General features: G+C 34.8%; 1 long non-coding RNA gene across 2 annotated transcripts in view; it reads left to right on the forward strand.

Moving 5' to 3' along the window:
- Positions 1–13,645, forward strand: part of LOC140478538 (uncharacterized) — a 37,217-nt gene extending 23,572 nt beyond the window's left edge. The window contains exon 3 of one of the 2 annotated variants that reach the window (XR_011960794.1): positions 13,516–13,645. This is a non-coding gene — a long non-coding RNA (uncharacterized lncRNA). Of the gene's footprint in view, positions 1–13,356; positions 13,494–13,515 lie in introns of those variants that run through there. The other variant, XR_011960795.1, reaches the window with a different exon arrangement.
- Positions 13,646–14,168: the final 523 nt, after the last annotated feature.

The following is a 14,168-nucleotide window of genomic DNA, read 5'->3' on the forward strand; positions in this document are numbered from 1 at the left end:
AGCAGTGTCATCATGTACAAGGTCCACTCCTGACTCTGATGGACAGTAACATCAGAATCAGAGTCCTGCAGTCCACACGGAGCAGGGGGATGACCACTTCCCTGTGAACACTCACTGGGCTCTCAATCGGGTTGAAGATGCAGCAAATCCCTTGTCTCACAGAGGGGTGAACAGCTCTTACCCAGTGTGAACGCGCTGGGGTCTTGGGGGCAGGATGAATCACTGAATCCCTTCTCCCACACTGACCATCTGAATGGCCTCTCCCCCTGTGTGGGCTCACTGGGGACTCCGCAGGTGCTGCATTTGAGTGAATCTCCCCCCACACTGGGAACAAGTGAATGACCTTTCCCCAGAGTGAGCTCGCTGGTGTTTAAGCAGGTCAGAGGACTGATTGAATGATTTCCCACACACTGAGCAGGTGAATGGCCTCTCCCCGGTGGGAATGCACTAATGTCTCTGCAGGTGAGAGATTTGATTGAATCCTTTCTCACACATGGAGCAGGTGAAGGGTCTAACTCCACTGTGCCAAATCTGGTGCCTCAGCAGGTTGTAAGATCGTGTAAATCCCTTCCCATGTGTGGGGCTGGTGAACGGCCTCTCCGCAGTGTGACTGTGTCGGTGGGTGTCCTACTCGGTGGGGTAAGTGAATTCCTAATTCTGATTGAGTACGTCCTCCTGTTTTCTCGTTTGTTATTGACAATCTCATTCCCCTCGCACCAGAGCCTGTTCCAGAGAGTGTTACAGAAACAACAGAATGGTCAGCTGCAGCTGGTCACCTGACTGATCACTGGACATGAACGGTTCACTCTCCACAGATGCTGCCAGACCTACTGAATTTTTCTAGCAATTTCTGATTCCCCAGCATTTGCAGATGTTTAGTTTTCCAATACTCATCTTGTGTGTTTCAGAGGAGTTTATTGATGAAATTAGACGGTTTTGAAAGTTGTACGTTAGGTCACACATCAGCTATGATCATCATGAATGGCAGAGCAGAGTTGAGGGGCTGAATGGCCTCCTCCTGTTCCAATGAAAGTTACCCATCGGCAGCTTGTGGTAACATTTCCCCTCACTGCTCACTTCACCTCCATGTCGAACACACTGTTACTGACTGAACAAACCTCCTGTGTTTGAACTAAACCTGCTCCTGTTCAGTGGCTCCCTCTCCTACCACCCGGGTTTAACTCTCATCATGGAATGCTGTCTTGTATTACTGCAGGAATGCCCACAAGGACTAATCCTGGATGTTCAAAGTTTGGGAGAAGATTTGTAGCTCGGGTGCTCATTGTTGTGGTTCTGTTCGCCGAGCTGGGAATTTGTCTTGCAAACGTTTCGTCCCCTGTCTAGGTGACATCCTCAGTGCTTGGGAGCCTCCTGTGAAGCACTTCTGTGCCGTTTCCCTCGGCATTTATAGTGCCCTGTCTCTGCTGCTTCCAGTTGTCAGTTCCAGCTGTCCGCTGTAGTGGCCGGTATATTGGGTCCAGGTCGATGTGTTTGTTGATAGAGTCTGTGGATGAGTGCCATGCCTCTAGGAATTCCCTGGCTGTTCTCTATTTGGCTTGTCCTATAATAATAGTGTTGTCCCAGTCGAATTCATGTTGCTTGTCATCTGTGTGTGTGGCTACTAAGGATAGCTGGTCGTGTCATTTCGTGACTAGTTGGTGTTCGTGTATATGGATCGTTAGCTGTCTTCCTGTTTGTCCTGTGTAGTGTTTTGTGCAGTCCTTGTGCCAAGCAATGATCACGCAGTTTTGTCAATTTGTATTTCAAAGAATTGTCTTGAGATTCCTGTTTATTTAAGAGCATCATTGATTTATTCTATTGTTATTGTAAAATATTGTTTAATTTCCAGTCCATTACACACCGAAACTACCTAATTAATTCCCATTCAAATTACAATAAACTGCTGATTAGTTTTCATTTGAGAAACTACATGAAACACAATATTGCAGTCCTGCCGTCCTGAGTGGGAACATTATGAAAGGAGCTTATGGAGCTGTGGTAGTGTCTCTATTACCAAACCTGACGGAAGGTTTCAAATCACACCTTCAACAGAAATATATCAAGAGCTATCTGAATGTTGATTAGAGAGTACCTAAGCTCAGACTGAATTGCTATTCAATCCAACATTAGATCTGCTTTTATCTATTATATCAATAATCACAAAATCTGATACTTATCAGATTACCAGGTTACCAAGAAATATGTGTTGGAAAATTCGCTTTAGCCACTTTGCTTTTACAAAAGACTTTCATCTGTCCCTGTTTTCTCTAAGTGAAAGAAATATGAAGAGGATTTTCACTTTTACGAAAAAAGGGGACATGTTTCCCATATAAATTAATGCTTCTTTGACTAACGCCTTTTCAGATTATGTAAGGTTTTGTAATAACGCTTTACTTTCAGATAGTGGGGATACCTGTATCTAATTCTGTCGCTTATAAGTTCCTGGAGAATATTTGAAAATGTTACAGATTTCAAGATTACGATGTCTAAGTAAATAGATTGATTTTTTTTGTTGCAAAGGGGCAAGTCCAAACAATTGAAACACATTAAACATTGTTCTCTCATGCTATAAATTTGAAATAAAGTTGATACCTTCTTCAGTAAACTAACAAACTCTACCACCTATTACTTGTCAGTCAGCTGATTGCCTACTTTGTAACTAAATGTTGTGATTCATCTAAATATTACTCTGTCCTTTGATCAAAGTGAATTTGTAATTGTTCAGTTTATGAATTGTCAGATACTTGTTTTTATTTTTCCATTCACCTGTTCATTTTGACCGTAAGATTGAAATGCTTTGAAAATATTGGAGTTCGTTCATTTAAAAATAAGGATTGCACATCTCTCACATATCTCATTTCTTGTATTATGATTCAAGAATGTTTTCTGGTGGAATTTAAGTAAATTCCAAACATTTGTTCACTTCAAATAAGGTCTTTAACACCCAGTTATCAATCTGATGTTAATGTTTCAGCTGGTTACATTGACATTTATTAGGTACTCATTCAGAGAGATCAACTGACAATTATAAATTATTTGCAGGATTATTGAATTGAAAGAAAGATTCAGACGTGCAAACATTTTTTGGAAGGAATTGCTTTTTCATTCAAATGTGTAGGCTTTTCAAGAATTCTATATCGCCTTTCACTGGTTTTCTGGTCGAGAAATCAAATTTATAATTCATGTGAATTCAAATGTGTTCGTATTTGGAAATTTGCATCAGATTTAAGAAGAAAAAGAGGAAGAATTAACATGAAAACTTCAGTGAATAGAAAGCACAGTAAATTTAATTGACAGAGGCAACTTTTAGTATTATCTCTGAATATTCAGTCAAATATTTCTAATGTCAAAAGAGAGTGGTGCCGGAAAAGCACAGCAGGTCAGGCAGCATTCGAGGAGAAGCAGAATCGACGTTTTGGGCATGAGCCCTTCATCAGGAATCTTTTCTGATGATGGCCTAATGCCCGACAGATTGATACACCTGCTCTTTGGATGTGCCTGCCCTTTTCCAATGCTACAGCTTTCCTCACTTTCTCCAAATATGTTTAATGAACACGAACTGAAAATGTTCGCATCAGCAGTTGAACAAGACCAAATTAACACATTTTTTGCAATATTTATAGTGAAAACCTGTTTGAGAACATGCAACAAATCAGATCGAACAATATCTCTTGCCATTAGAACCCTTGGCCATTCATAATAAAAAATAACCATGCTTTGAACAACCAGTATGGTGTATAACTCCTGAACTAAAATACCAGAGGACAACGATTGCATTTATTGGAGGGAATGATAACCAAATCCTTACTGTGATAGTGGTGATTGATCTCAGGAACAGTAAGATATTTACTGTGATTATTCCACTGAACGGTAATTAGATGGTCATGAAGATATTTGTGTGGCTTTATGTGCAGTGTTTTGTTTGAACATTGATTTGAGTAACATTGAGATATTTTACAAGATTGACAATTGCCTGTTAAAGATAAGTTTTAAAGGCAACATTTTTAAAAAATTGTCAGTTTTGTTTAGCGAAACACAATTCTAATTTTCTGGAATCCCTACTGTGTGGAAAAGGCCATTTGGCCCAACAAGTCTACACTGACGTTCTAAAGAATAATCCACTCAGCACCATTCTGCTCTCAGATTACTGGACATTTATCACTGACTAATGCACATAACCTACACATCCCTGAACAGACCGTGCAGCTTAGCATGGCCAATTTACCTAATCTGCGCATCTTTGGATTGTGGGAGAAAATCAGAACATGCAAACTCCACACAAACATGTGGCTGAGGATGGAATCAAACCCAAGTGCATAACACTGTAAGTCACAAGTGCTAACCACTGATCCTCTGTTCTCAATGCCCAGCCCCCATGCAAGAATTGAAACAAGTGAGAGATGTGCAAAATAAAAACCCCTGACAAATCATGAATGAACAATAATTAGAAAATTAATATGATCAAAGGACACAACAATATTCAGGTGAATTGCATTGTATAACAACAAATTTGGGAATGAGCTAAAACAAAGCAATACAATCACATCGACTTCTTCATCCTTAAGACTCACATTCTCAATTACTTTACTGATCCTCTGTTCTCAATGCCCAGCCCCCATACAAGAAGTGAGATAAGTGAGAGACGTGCAAATTCAAATTTCAAATGAACACTCTGATGTTGCCAAAGCGTACCAATCTTACATTCAATATGAATAGGTGAATGGAAAACAAAAAATAGAAATCCCTGACAAATCATGAATGAACAATAATTTGAAAATTAATATGATCAAAGGGCACAACAATATTCAGGTGAATTGCATTGTTTAATTACAATTTCGGAATTAGTTAACTAATGAATAACGGGAAGTGACATTTGTTTACTTCACTGATGATGAAATTGACTTGCTTTTCATCTTTGTAACACTGCAGAATAGCAATTTATGTGCCTAAAATGTTTGAATTAACCTGTTTCCAATTTTAAAAATCAGTAAATTCACATTGACGACTTCATCTTTAAGACTGCAAAAATATCAAATACTTTCCAGGAATTTAGAACCAGCAGAATTAGTTAATTTGGTTGCTTGGAAACTCGGAGAGAATAAACAGCAGATACTGTGAATTAGTCATTCAATGTGAATATTCAGCTGAAGACAACATCCCTTCTTTGCAAAAATGCTCAGCTTCGAAAAATTCAAAATGCATTGTCATTGTTTAATGAAACAATACAGAAATGTTAATTCATTTTCATTTGACTGAACAAAACGCAGGAAGTTTACATGATTTTGTGTCATGAAAAATACTTAAATCTTATGATGATTAGAAATACAGTAAATGTTCGCATCAAAGTGAAATATATTTAACTGAATTCAATTATGTTTCTGTGGGTAAAATAAGACTTAATATAAACAATGAATGAGAGATTGCACACTATATTAGTTATTCATGTAAAGAGCCATAATTCCACATTCACAGCACGTACTGGATTGGATAATTATTAGGTATGAGCAACAAATGAATTATAAAATTCGATCAATGAATTTAGAAATAATGAGAAATTTCGTTTTGCTATGTGACTGAGGAATATGTTCAAACAAACAGGAATTATTGCAATGAAAAGTAATTGCAGGTCTGTGAATTTAAAGTCTGTGATTACGGAGATCATTCAAATAAGCAAACATTAGACATTCATAGTTAATGTTGGATGGGAAGTCCTTGGCTCCATTCTGGGAAACTTGACCTGAAAATAAAGTTTCATATTGCAGTGTTGGTACTCAGAAACAATTGGTTAAATTAAAATGTGAGTCTCACTTTACTTGTTCAAAACACTTTCTTAAATAATTGCACAATTATTATCATGACAATGACTTGATAATGTTGTTATACGAGCAATTAAAATGATTCAATATTTCAAAAATACTTTGCTGTTATGTTGATTGGATATTTATTAAGATTGGTAAATTGTGGAATAAAATATAGTAACTATCTTTATGAATTGAAGACAAAATTAGCCATTCAGTGATTATAGAAATTTTCTTTCTTTCTTTACTAAAAAATGAAGGTAACACAAGAAATACGAATTTCTATCAAATGGTTTTATCAAAGAGACATGTCATTTTAATTGAGATGATGAATATTATGATCAGAGTTCAGACATTTGTGTCAGAATTTGGAAGAAAGTTCATAGATAATGAAAGTGAGCATGAAAGTGAACAAATGATGCAGTCAATGACATTTGGTACATAAAGGAATTATAATAATTGTTCATTATTGTACAGTGATTAATAATGTTGGAATAGAAAAGACAAAAAGAATCAACATGTTCAAAACAGTTCTTTTCTTACAATTAAATTAAACCAATAATCATTTTGCAGAGCGCGTGATTTTGAAAAAAAAGTCATTTACTGTGTTATATAAATTGAAAACGACTTCCATTTTGCAAAAATGGAGATTTTCCCAAATTCAAAATTTAGGTTTGCTGAATTATACAACAAAAATGGTTATAATTTGAAATATCTCTTGACACAAATTTAAAATAAGTAAACTTAAAGATTTTTAGAATGACAAACATTTGTTGTTTGCATGATTGTATTACAGTCAATATAAGTAATAAAGTAGAAGCATTGTTTTAAGCAACATAAATCATCTTTAACTACTGAACTGAAATAGAAGATATCAATTGCAGTTGTTGCATGGAATAGTAAACAACTGTTTACTGTTATCATTGGTTTCAGGAGCAAAACGTTACTTCCTCAGGTTATTCTACTGAACAAGAATCAGATGGTGATGGAAGTCTTTCTGTTGCTTTATGTGTATTGTTTAGTGTGAACATTAAGTTCGATAAAATTGAGATATTTGCATGAATTAGGAACAGTTTGATAATTGGGTGTGAATGATCTGATTTAAAATCAGACAGTTTTTGATTTTTTCGAGGATTGCTTAGTGAAACGTTCTTAAACCACCATGCAATCAATGGGATAAGTGAGAGATATGCAAATTGAACTTTCAAATGAACACACCCTGATATTTTCACACCATTTCAATATCACATTCAATATAAATAGATAACTGGAAAGCTAAAAACAAATCTCACACAATTCATAAACTGACCAATAATTAAAAATTGATAAATAATAGCAAGTGGCATTTGTTTATTTTACTGAGAAGTAATTGATCTTTTCTCATATTTATAGCACTGGAGCATAAAATTCTGTGCTGTTTTAACTAAGATCTACAGAACAACAGAAAATGAATGACTCTCATGACTTTGTATATTTCAGCTTTATGACTGTAACATGCTCAAATATTTTCTGAGGAATCTTGATTGAGTGGAATTAGAGACATTTTGCTCTGAGTGACCAGAAGAAAGTATATAGCAGATACTGTGACTATTGGAATGGACGATGATACCTTCAAATAATCTACTGATATTGTGATTGGATATACAGTATTTGTCAGCATCGAAATAAATTATAATCAAATCAATTCAAAGATGTTTCCAAGTTTAAAATAAATGCAATATTCACAATGATTGAGAGATTGTACATTGCAATGTCCTTGCAGTATTTATTGTACAGAAGCATAATTCCACATTTGTAGCCCTTACTGGATTGCACAATTATTAGATATAAGATATATTAGCAACAAACGGATTTTAAAAATATATATTCATGAATTTGAGAATAATGAGATATCTCATCTTGATATTAGACTGAGTAATATGTAGAAATGAAGAGTAATATCGCAGGGAAAAGTAATTGGAGTTCTCTGAATTTAAAGGCTGAGATAATTGTTATATTTCACCTGAGCAAAAATCAGACATTTACAAAGAATTTTGCAAAGGATATTATTGGTCGTTTGGTATGTGCATGTGCCTGAACAAATAGGTATTAATATAGTAGCATTGACAATAAGAAATAATGAATGAAATTTTCAGAAAAACACTGCATTTTTACAAAGTCTATGTTAAATTGCTGTGCAATTATTGTAATTGATAATTGCTTTTAGAATCCTGACAGATATTTTGACTTAATATTTTGAAAACACTTGCTCTGATGTTGATTGGATATTCGTTAAGATTAAGAAACTGAAAATTAAAGCATAAAACTTAGCTGTATGATGTGAAAAAATCATTCAGCAGCAATTGAAAAAAATGATTTTGTTTAAAAATGCAGGCAATGCAAGATTTATATGGTTCCAATAGTTTTCTTGAAGAGTCATGTAAATTTTGTTGATGTAATTTTTACCACAATAAATGTTCCGATATTTTTTTCAGAATTAGGAGGAAAAGAATTAGGCCATGAAAGTGACTATTATTGTGAACAAAATACAGGGTCACTGATATTTGATACGGAAAGGAATTCTCATAATTGTGTGATTATTGTTCACTGACATCTAATATGAGAGGAAAAGGAGAATTGTCAACATTTCCAAGCCAGTTTTTTCTTATAATGAAATGAAAATAAAAATAATTTTGTAGGGCAATTTGTTTGAAAAAAGGAAACAGTCATTTCATACGACATTTGAGCTGAAGACTCATCCCCGTTTCCCCCATTGCAGACTTTACAATAATTTAAAACTTAGTGTTGGTTGAACGAAAGCACAAATGGATATAATCAAAATGTTTTCTTGTACACCAAAAAAAGTAAATGTAAAGCAATTTTATCATGAAAATTATATCGCTCTGAATGTAATAATTTCACACACAATAAATGTATGTGTTGAATTGAAATGTCATCACAGCTGCAGAATTGTTTTCACTGGCAGGAAATGAGGACTCAGGAGGCAATCTGAGCTCAGGCATGTGGAAGATGTTTACTCATGCAGCAATCAGTTAATGAAGGGATCGTCCCCCGAGGCCAATATCGGAATGGAGATCCATAACACACTATAACATGTACAGTAAAAAGCAGCATTTTTATGGACTTTCTACATCACAATGGCCACATGCAATGTGATTACAGCCCTTCCCTCCTCATCCAGCCACCCAATTGAAACACATAATTGCAGATGAGCATTCTAATGGACATCCCCAGATTCCTATTGGGATCTTTCCATGTATCTTATTGACTTAGATTTCAAAGTTATTCCTGAACTCCCTCGGGCCTCTCAGGATACCTTATCAGCTGGGACATTTTGAGTTCTGCTATTCATTATATTTTATTTTATCAAAGCCAATTACTCCTCATATCGTTCACTATCTTAATTATATATGTACAAAGAAATAGAAAAGACAGTTAATTTTAGCTTACTTGCTATAAGATTAGTAATATGACTTGTGTTATAAAGTTTGTTATATTGTGTAAAATTATACAGCTACTCTTTCTGTCAGGACTTTATAATTAATGAGCAGTCAACATCATACCGTGAAGTTAATTCCTAAAACTAGCTAACTTCAAATCTCTGTCTAAATGCTTTTCTATCATGTTTTTAGGAGGCATTGGTAACATATATCAAACTTATGTTGCAAATTTCCCCTATTATACTCAAGAATCTGTAATTAGAACCTTTGTTTAATATTCTGAGTAACTGTAAAATAATAACCATGTCTGACAAATGAACTCTTCTGTTGTCATGATAGCTGCTTAGTGAGTTAACTGGGCTGCACCCTGCAGCTGCTGGTCATTCATTTACTGGAACAATTATCCTTTCATTTATGAAGATCAGGATTGGTCATTTGTCTGTATGTCGGCATGCTCTTATCAAGAAATGTCAGGAATGCTGTAGTCCTGGCGTTGGAGTGGGTCCATTGGTAGTGTGCTTTCTTTTAATTTAAGGCTGGAACAGAATGTTAGTCTAGTTTATCACCCCCTGACACCTTGTATTTTAGTTCTAAGGTAGGCTGCCTGTTTTTGATTGTCAGGCATTTTGTATGAGCCAATATGGACCATTCTATTCCAGGTGGGGCAGGCCATGCCCAGAACAGCAATTCAACTAAGATTCAAGTATTGAAATAAAAATCACCATTCGCTACCATTGGTTTCTGTACAATGCAATACGTTTACGTTACTGAGCCTTAATTTCACACTTAAAGTTAGATATACTGGATTTGATCAATTCTTAAATATTAGATATAAGTAACAATTAATCTTAAAAACATTTCATAGCAAACAAAGATGATTAGAAATCTCATATAGCTGCCCGTCATGTGTAAAAATGAACAACATTTATTGGAGTGTAAAATAATCAGACGTCTCTTTATATGTAAGGACGAATATTAATCCAATGATTTCTGTGAACATTCAAATGAGAAGGGAACAGATATTATCTGTGAGTGTTGGATAGGGAATCATTAATTAGTTTGTGTTTGTGTTATCGTGGAATAAGAGAACTATTATTCCTCTTTTAATATTGACACTAAGAAATAATGGATTAAATTAAAATGTGAATTTGACGATGTTTGTTACAAAACCTAAACTGAATTACTGTGTGATTTTTGGAATGACAATGAATTGATAATTAATTTTAGAACTTTGGCAAAGTAAATGATTCAATATTTCCAAATGGATTTGCTCTGATGTTGACTAGATATTTCTTAATCTGTCAGCTGAGAATGCAAATTCTGGCATGATGATATGGAAAGACATTAGACATTCAGTGAACGTTGATCAGAAATGATTTGTCATTCAAAATTCTCAGATCTTCAAGATTTCTATATTTGGTTTCCCTACTTTTCTTCTGGAGAAATATAATATATAACAAGAACAAATTCTGCATTGTATTTAATTCATGCAATTTTTCATATCATCAATATTTAGACATTTGAGTCAGAATTATAATGAAATTATATCAATAAGGAATATTTATTTTCACAGAAGCATACAGTCAACAGCATTTATCAACGTATTTGTTTCAATATTGTCTCTGAATAAACGGATAAATACGTTTAATGGGGATCTGTTGACAATGTAATGAACCACAATATCATTTTTATCATAATTTTTGGTTTGGAAATCTATCAGAAAAAAAATCCTATATTCAGGACTTGCTTCATCTCGATACATGTTACACGTAGTCATAACGTGTCACCATGGGTCTGGGAAAGATGTAGTGTGTAAATTATAATAAGGTGTCTCTTACATATGTTTGGATCTGGTGAGACTGTGATGTTTGCTATGATTATTCATCCTGAGCACAATAAGGCAAGTACAAAGTGTTTTTCACCGAACAGTAATTAGGTGGTCTTGAAGACCATTACAAGTACTTTGATTTCAATAATGTTGAGCTGATTTCCATGATCTGGGAAATGTTTCACAACATTGTACCAAAATTCTGGATTCTAAGCATTCAATGTGTTTCGTGCAAACACCCTTCACTTGTCGTCATTCTCAAGTGAGGTGTCTAATGCTGAGGCACTGGCTGGAAGTCAAGGTGCCAGGAAGTCTGCTTCAACCTCTCCAAAACACAGCTCTTGGGTTGGTTGTAACAGGATCTCCCGAACCTTTGTGAGCTCTTTGACCGGGCTTTCCACTGTTTTCTGGAGCTGGTTACTTTGTCTACTGTTTCCTTTAGTTTAACCTTTTTAGCTCTGCTTTCCCCAGCTGTAGGAATATTTAGAATGTTCAAGTATGGGCCACAGGTCACTTGACCTTAGCGGACAGATAAAATATGGTTCACTTATTGTTGTAATAACGAAATGAGAATGAATCTTTGCATTTTAACAAATAAAATGTTTCAATTTAATCAGTGGTTTACAATGACATTGATTAGATAGTCATTAAGAGAGATCAACTGACAATTATAAGCTATTTGCAGGATTATTGAATTGAAAAAGGATACAGACGTACAGAGATTTTTTTAGAAGGCTTTGCTTTTTCATTCTAATATCTTTGTTGTTCAAGAAGTCTATGTAGCTGTTCATTGGTTCTCTTGTCCAGATACTAATTTTATAATTCATATCGCTTTTATTGTGCCCGGAGTTTTGAGACTTGTACCAGATTAAGAAGAAAACGAGGAGCTATTAAAATGAGAACTTGAGTGAATAAAAAGCACAGTAAATTTAAATTACAGAGGAAACAGAGAGTATTTGCTCCAAATAAGCAAATATTTTTTATGTCTAAAGTGTGGTGGTGGAAAAGCGCAGCAGACCAGGCAGCATCCATGGAGCCGGAGATTCCCGATGAAGGCTTATGCCTGAAACATGGTTTCTCCTGCTCCTCAGATGCTGCCTGATATTCTGTGCTATTCCAGCATCACATTCTTGACTCTGATCTCCAGCATCTACTTTCCTCACTTTCACCAAATATTTGTAATGGACATGAACTGAAAATGTTCGCCTCAGCAGTTGAACAAAACCAAATTTACACTTTTTTGTGCAATATTTGGACTGAAAATTGTTTGTGATCATGCAACACATTAGGACATATGAACACCTCTTCTATTAGAATCCTTTGCCATTCATAATAAAGAATAACCACTGCTTTGAATAACCAGTATCGTGTGTAATTACTGAACTGAAATACCAGAGGACAACTTCTGCATTTATTGGAGGGAATGATAACCAGATCCTTACTGTGGCAGTGGGGATTGATCTCAGGAACAATTAGATAGTTATTCTGATTATTCCACTGAACAGTAATTAGATGGTCATGAAGACCTTTGTGTGGCCTCATGTTTAGTGTTTTGTGTGAGCAATGATTTAAAAAATATTGAGATATTTTACAAGATTTAGGAACACTGATAATAAGTGTTAAAGGTATTAACTAAAGTCAACTTTTAAAAAGTTAGAATTGCTTAGAGAAACGCAATTAAACTGTTGTAGAATCCCTGTTAGCACAGTGTGGTAACAGGTCATTTCATTGAAAAAAGTGACCCTCCAAAGAGTAACCCAGTCAAACACTTTCCCAACCATATTCCTCTACATTTACTGCTGACTAATATACACATCCCTGAACACAATGTGCAATTTAGCATGGCCAGCTCACCTAACCTGCCCGTCTTTGGATTGTGGGAGGAAACCACAGTAAAGTCACATAGACTTGGGGAGAATGGGTAAAGTACACAAAGACAGTTACCCAAGGATGGGATCAAACCGTGATCCCTGGCACTGTGAGGTAGCATTGTTAATGACTGCGCCACTGTGCAACTATATGCAATAAGTAAAATCAGTGAGAGGTATGCAAAGACAAATTTCAAATAAACACCCTCCACTATTGTCAAAGCACATAAAATTTACATTGAATACGAATAAATGAATGGAAAACAAAAAAATACTCCAACAATTCACGAATGAAAAATAATTAGAAATTTAATTTGATCAAATGTCATTCCAATATTTAGATGAATTGCAATTTTTAATAACAAATGTAGGTAATTAACTGACTAATGAATACTTGGAAGTGGCATATGTTTACTTTACAGACGAAGAAAGCGACTTGTTTTCTCTCCTTGTAACACAGCAGAATAACAATGTGAATGTCCGAAATGTTTGAATCAAGCTCTTTCGAACAAAAAACTAATCACTTACGATCACTTAGCCTTTTCACCTTTAAGACCACAACATTCTCAAATATTTGTCAGGAATTTAGAACCAGCAGAACTAGTTAATTTCTTTTCTTGGGAACCCGAAGAAGAGAATAAACAGCAGATACTGTGAAGAAGTCATTCAATGCGAACATTCAACTGAAGACAACATTCCTTCTTTCTAAAAATGTTCAACTTTCAAAAATTCAAATTTATTCTCATTGTTTAATGAAATAATAAAGAGATGCTGATGCTTTTTCATTGGATTTTGTTACATGAAAAATGCTTAATTCTTAAGTGTTAGCATTGAAGTGAAATATATTTACATTAATACAACTATGTTTCAACATGTAAAATACATATTGATTGTTACAATGAATGAGAGATTGTACACTGCAATGCATTTGAAGAATTAACATGATTCAATATTTCAAAAGCACTTTGCTGTGATGTCGATTGAGTATTTATTAAGATCAGTGAACTAAGGAATAAAACATAGTAGCTAGCTTTACGTATTAAAGAAAAAATGAGACATTCAGTAATTATTGAACAAAATTCTTTTCTGAACTCAAAAATATATGCAATATACAAATTGCGAATTTCTTTCCACTGGATTCCTTGTAGAGATGGTACGTTGATTAATATTATAATCAAAGTGTCAGAATTAGGAAGAGAATTAATAGATCATGAAAATGAGCATGAAAATAAAC

Source organism: Chiloscyllium punctatum, chromosome 6, assembly GCF_047496795.1.
Source record: "Chiloscyllium punctatum isolate Juve2018m chromosome 6, sChiPun1.3, whole genome shotgun sequence".
NCBI classification, from domain to species: domain Eukaryota; kingdom Metazoa; phylum Chordata; class Chondrichthyes; order Orectolobiformes; family Hemiscylliidae; genus Chiloscyllium; species Chiloscyllium punctatum.